Source organism: Lagenorhynchus albirostris, chromosome 2, assembly GCF_949774975.1.
Source record: "Lagenorhynchus albirostris chromosome 2, mLagAlb1.1, whole genome shotgun sequence".
Lineage (NCBI taxonomy): Eukaryota > Metazoa > Chordata > Mammalia > Artiodactyla > Delphinidae > Lagenorhynchus > Lagenorhynchus albirostris.
This window is the reverse complement of record NC_083096.1, coordinates 178,770,004-178,783,044: the sequence shown is the minus strand read 5'-3', so window position 1 is coordinate 178,783,044 and position 13,041 is coordinate 178,770,004. Positions and strand designations below refer to the sequence as shown.

General features: G+C 50.8%; 1 protein-coding gene across 6 annotated transcripts in view; it reads right to left on the bottom strand.

Annotated features, from left to right (window-relative positions):
• The window catches only part of CTNNBIP1 (catenin beta interacting protein 1), a 53,000-nt gene that overhangs the window by 28,439 nt on the left and 11,520 nt on the right, over window positions 1-13,041 (bottom strand). For 3 of the 6 annotated variants that reach the window (XM_060141509.1, XM_060141505.1, XM_060141511.1), the window contains one exon: window positions 1,396-1,480. The gene's annotated coding sequence lies outside the window, so the exon portion shown is untranslated. Of the gene's footprint in view, window positions 1-1,395; window positions 1,481-2,026; window positions 2,258-4,886; window positions 5,000-9,608; window positions 9,744-13,041 lie in introns of those variants that run through there. The other 3 variants (XM_060141510.1, XM_060141507.1, XM_060141506.1) reach the window with 3 other exon arrangements.

Below are 13,041 nucleotides of genomic sequence, written 5' to 3'. Positions count from 1 at the left end.
AGCTGAAGGTAAGGTAACGCTGCTTCTCACGTATGGTCTCCTGGCGACCCCACAAACACGCCACCGCCTAAGATGGTGGAGCTTCCATCCTAAATCCTAAGAAAATCCCTCAGTGTTAACTGCCCAAGTCAGAGACAGACCTGCTCCCTCTCTTAAGATATAACATTCTGGAAGCTAAACAGGGAAAGGCATACATGAGCCAAAACATAGAAAATGGAAAGAAACAGGCAACTATCAACTATGCAAACGAAGGGCGAGGGGAGAGGCTTGTGGCTAAGTGGATGCTGTGTCACAGATATCCATGGCTTACGCGAAAGTGGGCGTGATTCCAGAAAATCACACCTGATTGGGACAAATGCACTTCAGAGAAACTGAGTTCCATACATTCACTGCAGACACACAGATGCATTCACCCCCACACACACCTTCTACACACTTCTGTTGGTTCTGAGCCTGCATCTCTGTTGAAGGAAGGTTGGTAGGTAAAAGACAGTCAGGAAGGGGTTCCCAACCACTGGGAAGGGTGCTTACAAAGTGACAATGTGGCTCGTGGCCTGGGAGGCCGCACCACGTTTTCTGGGAGGCATCGAGGTCGTCCGTAAGATACCACGTTCCTGCCCAGAGATTAGAGGGACCTAATCTCTATGCACATGAGCTCCAGCTTGGAAACAGCTGATCTCACTTGGGAAGAATTGGGAGGTAGAGCAGGAAAGACTCAGAGAGCAGGACATGCACAAGTCAGACCCATTCTGATAAACGACTTTGAAAGCTGGCCTCCCTTTGACAGGCGGGGGGGGGGGTTGTGGGGGGGCGCCCAAATACAAACACAGCCACCTGCACTCCTTTTTATTTATAAACTTAAAGCTAATGCTGTTTAACACCCACACTTATGTAAATTGGAATATACGTTTATACCCAGGGTGGTCTACCACCTGCTTGTAAATGCTGCCTGACCTCGGGCTTGGCCAGACAACAGGGGGCGCCTATAGGTACACAAGCCACCTCTCCCCCATGGGTCCCAGCACTTGACTTTCGTCCATTTAAAAAAAAAAGTGATATATTTTAGATGTTCATGTTTTAAAATGTACATTTTCATCTGTACAATGTTTACATTGCATGAAAATACAGTGCCATATAACTGTGTGACTCACAGAGCTTATATAAAATATTAATTCAGACCCTACACATCTTAACAGCCTAAAAGACATCAGCAGAACCACAACGCTCACTGTTAAGAACCCACACAGCCGAAGCAATGAGCATTATCAGGGACGATGAAGAAAGGATATGAGATGTGCTAGCTTCACCGTCAGCCCTAGAGCCAGTACCCAAGGCCCTCTCCTCAATGCCGTTCTATGGCCACTCTACCAGACGTCCTTCCCCTGGGGTCCTTACCTGCTCCTGGAAATCACCTTCAGGAAAACAGGTGCTCAACTGTGACGGGCAGGCTGTGGCCGGGGAGAAGGAGGAAGGTGCAGCCCTGTGGAAACACAGAACCCAGGTCACGGGAGGAACCAGGAGGAGCCACGGCCAGTGCTGTGGGATATAGGCGGATGGCGGGAAGCTTGTGGCCAAGGGCCCTACACGGTCTAGAAATATCTGTATGTCTGGCCAGCCCAGAAACTTGCACCAGCACCCTGGGATAAGGTGCTGGCTGCAGCTATGCACTGTCATTTCCTGTCAAAGCAGGTCACTACACACCCTCCTCCCCTTGGGTTAGTCACCGAGGCCGACTGAGAGCCGTGCTGGGAGATGTCGAGGACCAGAGTGAATCACTTCCGGGCAGCTGATGGGCAAGTCCTGCACCTGCCCGAGAAGGCATCCCACCCACCAAACAACACGACAAGCCAGGCACAGCTACCTCGGCGCTCCGCCCACTTTGTGCTCAGACTTGCACGGTATTTGTGTGCCTGGGGAACATCTGTAGTTGTATATGGAAACATAAGTTTACACACACACACACACACAGATTCAGATAATTTAAAACCTACTAGTCTGGCCACAGGTGTGCTTGCCCCAAACACACCTCTTCTAGGAATCAGAGAACATTCTCTTCTCTTCTTTGGCCTTCCACACACACCCTCATCGTCTGGGTCCTCTGCAGGTTGACCAGACAGGAGGGAGGCTGCTAATGGTGGGTGGAGGTGCAGGCGGGGGGGCCGGAGTCTCGCCTGCCCGTGGCAGCCCGGCCACCCCTCCACTGCGGCATGTGGGCCTCAGAGCACTTGGTTTAAAGGTGGACTCCTGGCTCTCAGCCCTGCGGTGAGGACAGATGTCTTTGGATAATTGAGAAACCTATTCTAGGGGACCAAGGGGAGCTCTGCAACCCATCTGTCTTCAGCAATCTCTGCTACTCACCCACCCAAGAGGCTGAGGAAAACGTGCTTTCCAGAGGAAGTGAGATTCAGAAGCCTCCCCTACAGGGAGACGCTGCTCTGACCCTGGGTCTCTGGTCTGCAGAGCCCTTAGACCAGTGATGGCCCTGGGATGGAAGAGCAGTCACCTGCCACTGCCACCCCCCCACCCTCAGCCTACCCTACGGGAAAGACATTTACAACGATTAATTGCTCTTTTATTCCTCTAGACATCAAAGCACTGAAATACCAAGGATCCCTGGGGAACCTTCTACCCAAGTCCCCACATTCCTTCAAAAAGAGATGAAAAGAGACAACCTTCTCCCACTTCTGAGGGGCTTTAATTTTCCAACTATCCCAACAGCCAATTAGCCTCCTACTGTCTACAGGGCTCGAACTGTCCAAGAAACAGAGAGGAACCTTGGCTTCATGACTTGAAGGAGAGGGTGCCTATGGGATGTGGTGGCTCCTGATGGGACCATCTGGGGACTCACACCAGCTGTTCCATTTGCCACCCGATGATCAGGTCAATGTTCCCAATTTATAGAGGAGGAAACCGAGGACCAAAGCGCCTGGGGCCCCAGAGCCGGTGGAGACAGTGAGCACGCTTCCGGAGCTGGACTCTGTTTCCCGTTCTACTCTGTCGATCGTCAGCTGTGCAACCTGAGGTCAGTCACTGCCCTCTGAGCCCTCCAGTTTGCCACTGGTCAAAAGGAAATCAGGACCTCTACCGTGTCCTCCCTCGGAGGATGCAAGGAGATGAGGGCTGGCTTCATGAGTATGAGGCCTGGGCACCAGCACAGGTCCGAGCACTCATAAGGGCCCTACTCTTGCTTTAATGCTCTCCTGTTGCCGTCTTAAAATTCTGAATAACTCTTTTAACAAGGGGTCCTGCATTGGGTGCCACCAACTATCTAGCCAGTCCAGAATGAGGGAAAGGATGTCAAGTGCTCTCAACTGCCAAGGGGACCGTAACCTTAAGTAGACATGACATGGACTCAGGAAAGATTTACTAGAATAAAACCTCTCTAGGTGAGCACAGCCCTGTGTCAGGCTCAGGAAGCAGGAGATACAAAGGTGGGGCTGTGACACTAAGCCTGCCTTCCAGGAGCTTCCAGAATGGCTGAGGAAACCACACTGCACAAGGCAAATGGAAAACAACACAAATAATATGTAACAATGAACCAAAAAGATAGGTCAGGTTAAAAACACAAACACTTCCAAGAGTGCCAACTGCACGTAACGTGCCGTGCCCAGCACCTCCCCATGAGCAGCTCAGAGGTGAGAGGAAAAAACCCAGGGCCTTGACCCAGTGTAGTTAAGTGGCAGAGTAAGGGGATGTGCAAAGCTCTGTGGCAACACAGAGGAAGGGGAGGGACCAGCTCCTAGCAGAAGACCCTGAAACTGGGTCTTGAAGGATGAATAATAGGAGTTTGCTGGTAGAGAAGATGGGGAAGCGCGCTGCAGGCAGAGGGAACAGACATTCTTTGAACAAACAATTACTAAGCATCTGTTTATCATATGCCAGGCCCTGTGCTGGGCATTGAGGATACACAAGCGAGCATGCTTGTGATAATGACTCCCAGTGAGCAGGGGAGACAGGCATGAATCAAGTCACACCCTGGTAAACAGAGCCTCAGATGGTGATAAATGATGGGGGTCAGGGGTCGGGGGTGGTAAGTGCAAGGTGCCCTAGGACGCGCAGCTGGGAATCTGACCTCGCCCTGGGGGCAGGCACCCTTGGAGGTGACTTCTGAGCTGTTACTCAGGTCAGGAGGAGCTGGGTTGGGGGACACACACACACACACACACACACACACACACACACGTAAAGGTCCTCAAACAGGAAGAGACTGGGCCTTTGGGAAAACTGGAGGAAGAAGGTGTAGCTGAGGCCAGGGAGGCAGGTGAGGAGGCTCAAGGTACTGGACCACATGGGTCTCGGGGGGGGTGAGGAGAGGTTCAAGCGGGAGAGTCGGGTAAAGCCTAAGACCCCTGTGGCTGTGGCGTGAGGGCTGCGGTGTGAGGAGAGATGGAGAGAAGCTGGAGGGGAGGTCCCTGCTGGGCCAGGTGAGGGCCGGGCTTGGGCTGCGGGGTGACGGAGAAGGGACGGTGAGGGTGGGAGGGCTTGGGACACTTCGGCAGGTGGAACTGCGGGACAGGAGCGGTGTCGGAGCCTGGACTGCACTGCGGCTGCGGGAGGGGGTGTGGGTGTGACATGCCAGCTGCCGGTCTGCTGGTGGCGGCCCTGAGGACAGGCCGACAGCTGGGGCTGGGCTCCCAGGGCCACGGAGAAGCCCCTGGGTGGAAACAGAGCAGGCTCGTCCTTCAGATGAAGTCGGTATCACCGTGCACATCCACAAAGCGTTCTGGAGACGGAGTCAGAACGTGGTGACGGACCAGATCCGGGAAACGTCTGGGGCACTTCTAGGAGACGCTGCGCTGGATGGGGTGGGGGGCTGGGGGGGCACTTTGGGAAGAAGGAGCGACATGGGTGACGGCGAAGAACTGACATCCTGGCATGTCACGTACCAGCCGCGTGGCCTTGGGGAACGCATTCATCCATGCAATCAACAGACGTTCTGAGCACTTACTGGGACTGGGATACAGCAGTGCAAAAACAGGCCAAAGTCCCTATGTACATTCTAGGGAGAAGGAAGAACAGACAAAATGAAATAAACGAGAAGTAATCAGTGGGTAAATAACCTAGTAAGGAGGAAGGAGATAGGTACTCTGATAAAAAACCGAGCTGGCTGAGAGGAAAAGGAGGTGTCAGTGGTCAGGTGAGCCAGGGGAAGCCTGGGGGAGCTGGACTGGGGCCCTGGGCACAGTGGGAGGGATACCAGCGAGGGGAGGAGGGGGAGGGAAGCAGATCAAAGGAAGGATAAGGGTGGGGGTGGTGAGGAACACGACCTCCTTCCATGTTCCACGTGCTGCCCAGAATGCTTAGTTTCTCAACCTCAGCACTAGCGACATTCTGGACTGGATACTTCTCTGTTGCGGTGACTGTGCCACCCATGGGAGGTTATTTAGCAGCATCCCTGGGCTCTACCAGCCAAAAGCACCTTCCCCTTGGTTGTGACAACCAAGCATGTCTCCAGACTTTGCCACGTGCTCCCTGGGGGGTAAAGTCCCCCCCAGGTGAGAACACTGCTTTAAAGAAACAGCTGACATACATTCTGGCTTGCTGTTGGCCGCGCGCTGTTCTGAACCCTCCACGTATATGAATCAATCAGTCTTTGCAAAAGCATCCCTATAAGGTTTTACAAATGAGGGCACTAGTCTATGCTCACCCAGCTAGCCCGTCCTAGTCCGTTCCGGGGCAGGATTCGAACCCAGAACGTCCAGGCTCCCCACCATGGTACACTGCTCTCCAGTAAACAAGTAAGTGGACAGAAACGCGCTCAGCAGAGGAAGGCAGCCCTGAGCCTCATTTGCAGCCCGGGCTGAGAGTCCCACTTGGGGTGGCACCTCAGGTTCCCCAGCGACATCAAAGCTGGGGCACCAGAGAGAACTTCCACAAGCTCCACTCTCAGTAATTAAACCGCAACCTCCCGGACTCTAGGGCCTCGTGAGCAACCACCTTAATAAATAAATTCCACATATTGGCCTCCTCCACCCAGACCCAGGCTCGGCGTTCTTGAACCGCACTCCACCAGCAGGAGCAAAACAGGTGTAATGACGGCTCTGCCGCTCAGGACGCAGCACCATTCTTAGGTGATGAGCTTGGGATAAGGAATTTGTCCTGAGGTCACCAACCCAAATTCCAACCTGCCCCAAAGCTCCTTCCTGCTCTGTGAAGCCAGGTGAAGTTGCAGAACAACAGTGATAATTACTGTGGTTGCTAGAGCATTCCTAAGGGCCAGGCACAATGTCAGGCCTGTTCAGCACATGGGGTCCTCATGACAAGCCTGCAAGGCAGGAATTATTCCCATTTTATAAATGAGACAACCAACGCTCAGAGAAGATAAGTAACCTGCTCAAGGCCATGGAGCTAACAGGTGACAAGCCTGGATTTGAAAATCCACGCTTTCTCTCCATCCTATCAGCCCCGTCCAGTTCAGAAGCTGATAGAAACATTAGCCATTTTATTTTATTTTATTTTATTTTTTTGGCCACGCCCCATGGCATGTGGGATCTTAGTTCCCCAACCAGGGATCAAACCTGTGCCCCCTGCACTGGAAGCACAGAGTCCTAACCACTGGACCGCCAGGGAAGTCCCATTAGCCATTTTAACTGAAATTGAGATGAAAACCCACTTTACAGGGAAAAGACAAGCCAGAACCCAAAATAACTGCTAATCAGAACATGAAATAAGGCAGTATAAGAACTATACAGGGAATGGTTCTTGATGGAATCCAGGGAGGGGAGAGGTGAGGGAGTCACAGGCTGCTATTGGGCAACTGGAGAAAATTTAATAGGGAGTATTTATTAGATATTAGTAGTGTATCAATGTTATATGTGTTGAATGTGATGAATATATTGTGGATACATTGGAAAATATCCTGGTTCTTGAGAGATACAGGCTGAGTATTTAAGGGTGAAATGTCTCAATGCTTGCAACTTACTCTGAAATGGTTCTGGAAAAAAAGTGTGTGTGAGTGTGTGTGTATATGTATGCATGTGTGTGAGTATATGTGCGAGCATGTATATGTGAGTGTGTGTGTATATATCAGTGTGTATGTGTGAGTGTTGTATGTATATGTGTGTATGTGTATATATGTGTGTGTTTGTATTAGTGTGCATGTGTATATGTGTGTGTATGTGTATATGTGTGTGAGCGTGTATGTGTATGTGTTATTGTGTATGTGTGTGAGCGTGTATGTGTATGTGTTATTGTGTATGTATGTTTATGCATGTGAGTGTGTATGTGTGTGTATGTGCTTGTGTTAGTGTGTGTGTATATATGTGTATGTGTGTATGTGTATATGTTTATGTGTATATGTGTATACGCGTGTACATGTGTGTATGTGTATGTGTTTGTGTTAGTATGTGTATATGCGTATGTGAGTGTGTATGTGTACATGTGTGTGAGTGTGTATGTGTATATGCATGTGTTTGTGTTAGTGTGTATATGTGTATGAGTGTGCTTGTGTGTGTGTGTGAATGTGTTTATGTGTATATGTGCGTGTTTGTGTCTGTGTATATGCGTTTGTTAGTGTGTACGTGTGTGTTTATGTGTATGTGTGTGAGCGTGTATGTGTATATACACGTGTTAGTGTGTGTGTGTGTGTGTGTGTATGTGGAAATGTGTGTATGTGTGAGTGTGAGTATGAACAGAGACAGTGCGTGCGCAAATACGGCAAAGGTAACACTGGTGAATCCAGGTAAAGGGCACAGGTGTGTTCACTGCACTATTCCAAGTTTTCTGTAGATTTGAAATCAAAATTAAAGGTCAAGAAAACATTAAAAAGCCCCTGGGAAGTGGGGTCGCAGCAGGAGAGGCTGCAGTTGCTCTGGAGGCCCCAGGGCGGCCCTCATCCGCGGGGGAGCAGCTGGGAAGCCCAGACACCAACAGGCCCTCCTCCCCGGCCGCAGGTCTGCTGCACAGGAGATTCCGGAACTCTCAACACCCACCCTCCCAACACCTCCTACCTCAGAGCTGCCACCTGCCCCTTCACAGCAACAGGGCACTTTCTCTTCCAGGCGTGAGCCGCTCTGATGAAGGCCCTTCGGTGAACTTCTTGAAGCATTAAAATCAAATCCACATGACATCATTCAAAGCCGCCCAACATCCAGAGCACAGCCACCCTGCCTGGCTGCCCAGACAACAGGGGGAAAGGCATCAACACAGAAAACCAGCCAGCCTGGGAAGGGGGCTTCGGGGTGCACCTTCCTTTCCGTGGCCTGACTCCCCTCGGAGACAGCCTGCCAGCCACTCTTGCACATAGAGCGTCACACAAACCAGAGGACACGGGGGCAGGCACAAACCCGCACGCTAGACAGGAAGGGGCTCCCTCCACTGCACCCTCGGGCAGGGGCGGGCAGGCAGCCCCTGGCCATCCACCACGGTCCCTGCTTGGCGCTGGTTCTCAGATGGGGGCACTTGGCAATGTCTGAAGAAAGGAGGATTTTTGATTGTCACAACTGGGAGGATGCTCCTGGGAAGAACCACCTACAGTGCACAGGACGCGCCCCGTCCCCCCAGCCCCACGCCCATAGTGCCGAGGATGAGAAGCCCTGCCGGGTGGCCACCTTCATTACCACTTGCACCAGGCTCATTCAGCATCTCCGGCCTTCACATCTGCTGTACCCTCAGCCTAGAATGTTCCTCCCTATTTACTGTTCACTGTTCAATCGTTACCTTTTTGAAGCCTGTGTTTGCACACTCACCCAAATTTCCTCTACTCAAAGCACTGCACAAGCACTGCACCTGGGTGTCTGTGCCTCTATTTCCACCTCCAAACTGGAAGCTCTCTGAGGGCAGGCCACAGGGTGGTTTAAGTCCTTCGTGGGCCCAGGCAGCCTTATTCTCACAGACATATTAAAATGGACCCAGGGACCTCCCTGGCGGTCCAGTGGTTAAGACTCCGTGCTGCCAATGCAGGGGGCCCAGGTGCGGTCCCTGGTCAGGGAACTACATCCTGCGTGCCACAACTAAAGATCTTGCATGTCGCAACTAAGACCCGGTGCAGCCAAATAAACAAATAAATAAATGGACCCATATCTCTCATTAAATAGAATTCTCATATAACTCCCATGAGTAGAGGGAGCAGATACTTTTTCTTTTCAGGTCTCCAGTATTTTTGTGGACCCTCGAAAAGCTTGAAGACCGTAGGCTCTGTGCTGAGGAATCTGGTGGGTTCCTGCTGCTGTCAGTTACATCTGGAGTCCCATGCACAGTTAAGTGAATGAACAGATTTCAGATTCACCTGGGAACCACGAAGGAAGCCCCCAGCCTCAGAATGTCCTCACCTCAGAGAACCTAAGACATCAAGGAACTGAAGGAGCCTGCATGTACAGACTATAAATGTTGATGTAACTGGATTGGTAAAAGGCGTCTGTTTAAAACTTCTGGGGACTTCCCTGGTGGCCCACTGGTTAAGACTCTGCGCTTCCACTGCAGGGGGCCCGGGTTCGATCCCGGGTCAGGGAACTAAGATCCCGCATGCGGCACGGCCAATAATAATAATAATAAAAGCAAAAACTTCTGGTTAAAAAAAATTTTATCCTGTGATTTTGGCCTGATTGGTAGAAAAGGTTACCCAGAGCTCACTGTCTCTTCAAGTCCTTTTCACAGCTAAGCAAGAGTACCTGGCAGGACTGCTCTGACAGCCCTCGCGGTTCAGCCAGCACAATGCAAACAGGAAGGGAACACGGAGCCGGGGGAAGTTTCCTCGGCTGCACTGGGACACTCGGATCCCGGGCGAAGTCCTTAAGCTCTGTAGTTCTTACCGAGGGACGTGCAGGTGGTGGTTGTATCCCTGCACAATAGGGGGACAAGGACAGAAAGAAAGAAAGGCATCTTCTGACCTAATTTAAAAAGAGATTCTTTTTTCCTTCCCAGAGAACAGCTGGAGCCCTGGAACCTGGCCAAGCCGGAGCCTGAGACCTGAAATCAGGAACCAGTGCGCCTACAAAATCCGGCTCCGGATTTTCCTCTGATTCAGTCTGACCTTTGGCCTCCTGCAGGTTCCAAAGGGGTGGGTAATGCAGACTCCAGAGCCCTTGTCTATTTATGAGTGGATGTAAGGGCAGGCACTCCCAGCGCTTGAGCGGGTGCAAGCACCGCCTCCCACTCCTAGGCAGGCTCTCTCGAGCTGGACGGCCTTCACCGTGGGCTGAGCGGCACCTGGCAGTGTCAAAAGCTCACCTGTGCAGGCTGGTGGCAGAAGGACACCTTTTCTCTCCTGTGACCTAGATCAACATCTGAGATGCCCCCAGCATGCTGACAACCCACCACCACCCCCCCCCAAAGGGAAAACTCAATCTGCATTGCTGGTCAGCCTTCTTAGGGATCAGGCTGAAGTCAAATTGGGGCCGGAAGGACCAGTTCCAAGCCTAATAATCCCAGGGAAGGAGCCTGGACAGGTTTCACAGACCTTGGGTTACCTCCAGAGAAAGAGGCCAGAATGGAAATTTTAACCCACGGAAGCTCCATCAACCCCACCGCCCACAGCTAGGCCAACTCTTGCAGGGTCACCATTTAAAACGTTAATTAAATTGGGAAATTTAAAAGTTGTTGTTTTTTGGTGGCGGGGCTGTTTTTTTTTTTAAAGAGGAAGGGGAAAAACTGACACAGTGCTGTTTATTTATCAGGAGCTACATAAGGTCCCTTCACTCAGAGCCAGATGGGCTCGTTCACACCAGCCTCCTGCCGAAGGGGACAAGCCTTGTTCTCAGGGGCAGGCCCAGATAAGGCGGCCCAGGTCTCCCGATGCCTGCCAGCAGGTGGGCTGCTCAAGGACCACTGCCCTCTCCAGCTCTGCCCCCACTATCCCTCCATCCCTTCCCTCCGTTGAAGTCTCCTATAACTGGTTCAAATAAATAAGTTTCCCGGACCAGGCTCACTGTATCCCCTCAGAATGGGGCCAGAAAGGCCTCCAGCTTCCTGTTGCGAGAATTAGGTCCTGAAACCAATTGGGCTGCTCGCAGGGCAAGGGCTCAGTCTCCCTGGGGTGGCCTCCAGAGCCAGCCCACTCCTCACTGCCCAGCTCTGGGGATGGCTGTCCTCAGGACCCAGCTGAGAGGCCCCAGGCCTGGCTTCCTGGGTGAAGCTTCTCATAAACTCTTAAGAACATAAGTTTTAGGATTACTGCCTCCTCTTTCCTATAGGCTTTCAGCGTACAGGTACGTGTTACTTTGCATAAAAATAAAGCTATGTTTGTTTACCTCGAACACATATCCATACTACTGCAATACACTGCAAGCATTCATTACACCCTCATGTCACATAAGCCACACTGTTTGTTTGTTTGGATAACTGCTTCTGCTCCGTGACACAGGCCGTGACCTTCCCTCTCCTTTCCCTCCAGCCACCTCAGAACAAAAAATAATCCAAGGAAGAAGGAAACCTCCCCCTAAGAGGCTGCTGAACACTCAGTTTCCTTCCTCCCTAAATGTTTAACAAGCTAATAATCAAAATAAAAAAGATTTTAAACAGAGGCAACTTCAGAATCTACATGTGTTCATTCCATTAACTTGCTGGGGAAGTAGCATGAAGATGAGAACTTCTGATGGGTCACAAAACTCATCCAGTCTGGAGACAATGATGCTGGAGGTTGGAGGGGAAGGGAGGGATGATCAGGGAAAATGCACAGGCTCTGAGGAGACGGGAAAACACAGCGCCCCAAACAGCAGGAATCCACCCACAGTCACCTGCTCAGGGCCAGGGCCACCGTGGAAGAGCTCAGGAGAGTGGACAGAAATGGATGGGAGGCCTTAGGGGCTGTGTGAAAGCTCTAAGAAAGAAACTACCCCCAATCCCAGGGGGCTGCACACAAACACCCAGACCAGTGTAGGGGAGGAAAACTTTTCCCTTCTTCCCTTTAAGGTCTTTGGTTGGTCTAATAATTAAATTGACAGGAGACATTAACAAGAGAAAAACAAATTTAATTTCGTACATATGGGAGCCCCAAAGATATGTGGCTTGAAGAAGTGACCAGAGCAGGCATCTCTTATATCTTTTAGACAAAGAAATGATAAATTTGTGAAGAATTGACAAGACAAAGAAGCTTGGGCTTAGGGTAGTAAATTAGTGAGGAAGTAACAAGGTTTGTTTATACAGCCTTCTCAGCCTTGAATCCCCTGTCTCTGGTGATAAGGATGCCTTCTACCCCCTGGTACAGGGAAGGTACCTTTCATATGGGAGATTTATTTCCTGCTTTCAGGGGGATAAAGGAGGGTCAGAGGGCCCTTCTTGCACTGGCTGTTTCTCAGGAAACTATAATTCAAAATAATCAATATGCCCAAGTGGTATATTTTGGGATGGCATATTCTGCTCCCCACCCACTCAGCATGCCCAGATAATCCAGTTCAGAAGCCAAAGCCCCATCATCCATTTGTAATGACATCCTCCACCCCGAAAGCCATGAAACCATTAGTCACCAAGTCACAGAGAGGGAGAAGAAGCTCCCAGCAAAACTGGCCTGCGAGCGCTCCCCTGGCAAAAAGACTCCTGGTTTTACAGGCCAGCTATTCACCTCAGACTGTCAAATTTCATAAAATGAAACCCAGGACCTTTCACAAGCCCATATCCACAAAATGCAAGCAAAATCTGACCTCCTGCAAAAACTCTCAGTTGAGAGGAAAAAGCTTATATGGAGGTTCGGGAGAGAGAGAGGTTAGTTACACTACACATTAGTTTGATGGTATTCCTGAGGATTAAGACTTTAAGTCTCAGAGAACTAAACTTCCTTGCAAATTTACCTGGAGCACATGAAACAATGTTAAAACAAAACAAAAACAGAAAATATAGGCACCAATGCACTGGTTCTTACCTGCTTCTAGAAAAGTCATGTAAGTCTGCCAGAAAGATACTCAGTCATAAGACTTCCAAGTCCCAAATAGAATAACTCACCCAAAAAAGAAGTTCCAGGACTTCCCTGGTGGCACAGTGGTTAAGAATCCGCCTGCCAATGCAGGGGACACGGGTTCGATCCGGTCCGGAAGATCCCACATACCGCGGAGCAACTAAGCCCATGCGCCACAACTACCGAGCCTGCACTCTAGAGCCCACGAGCCACAA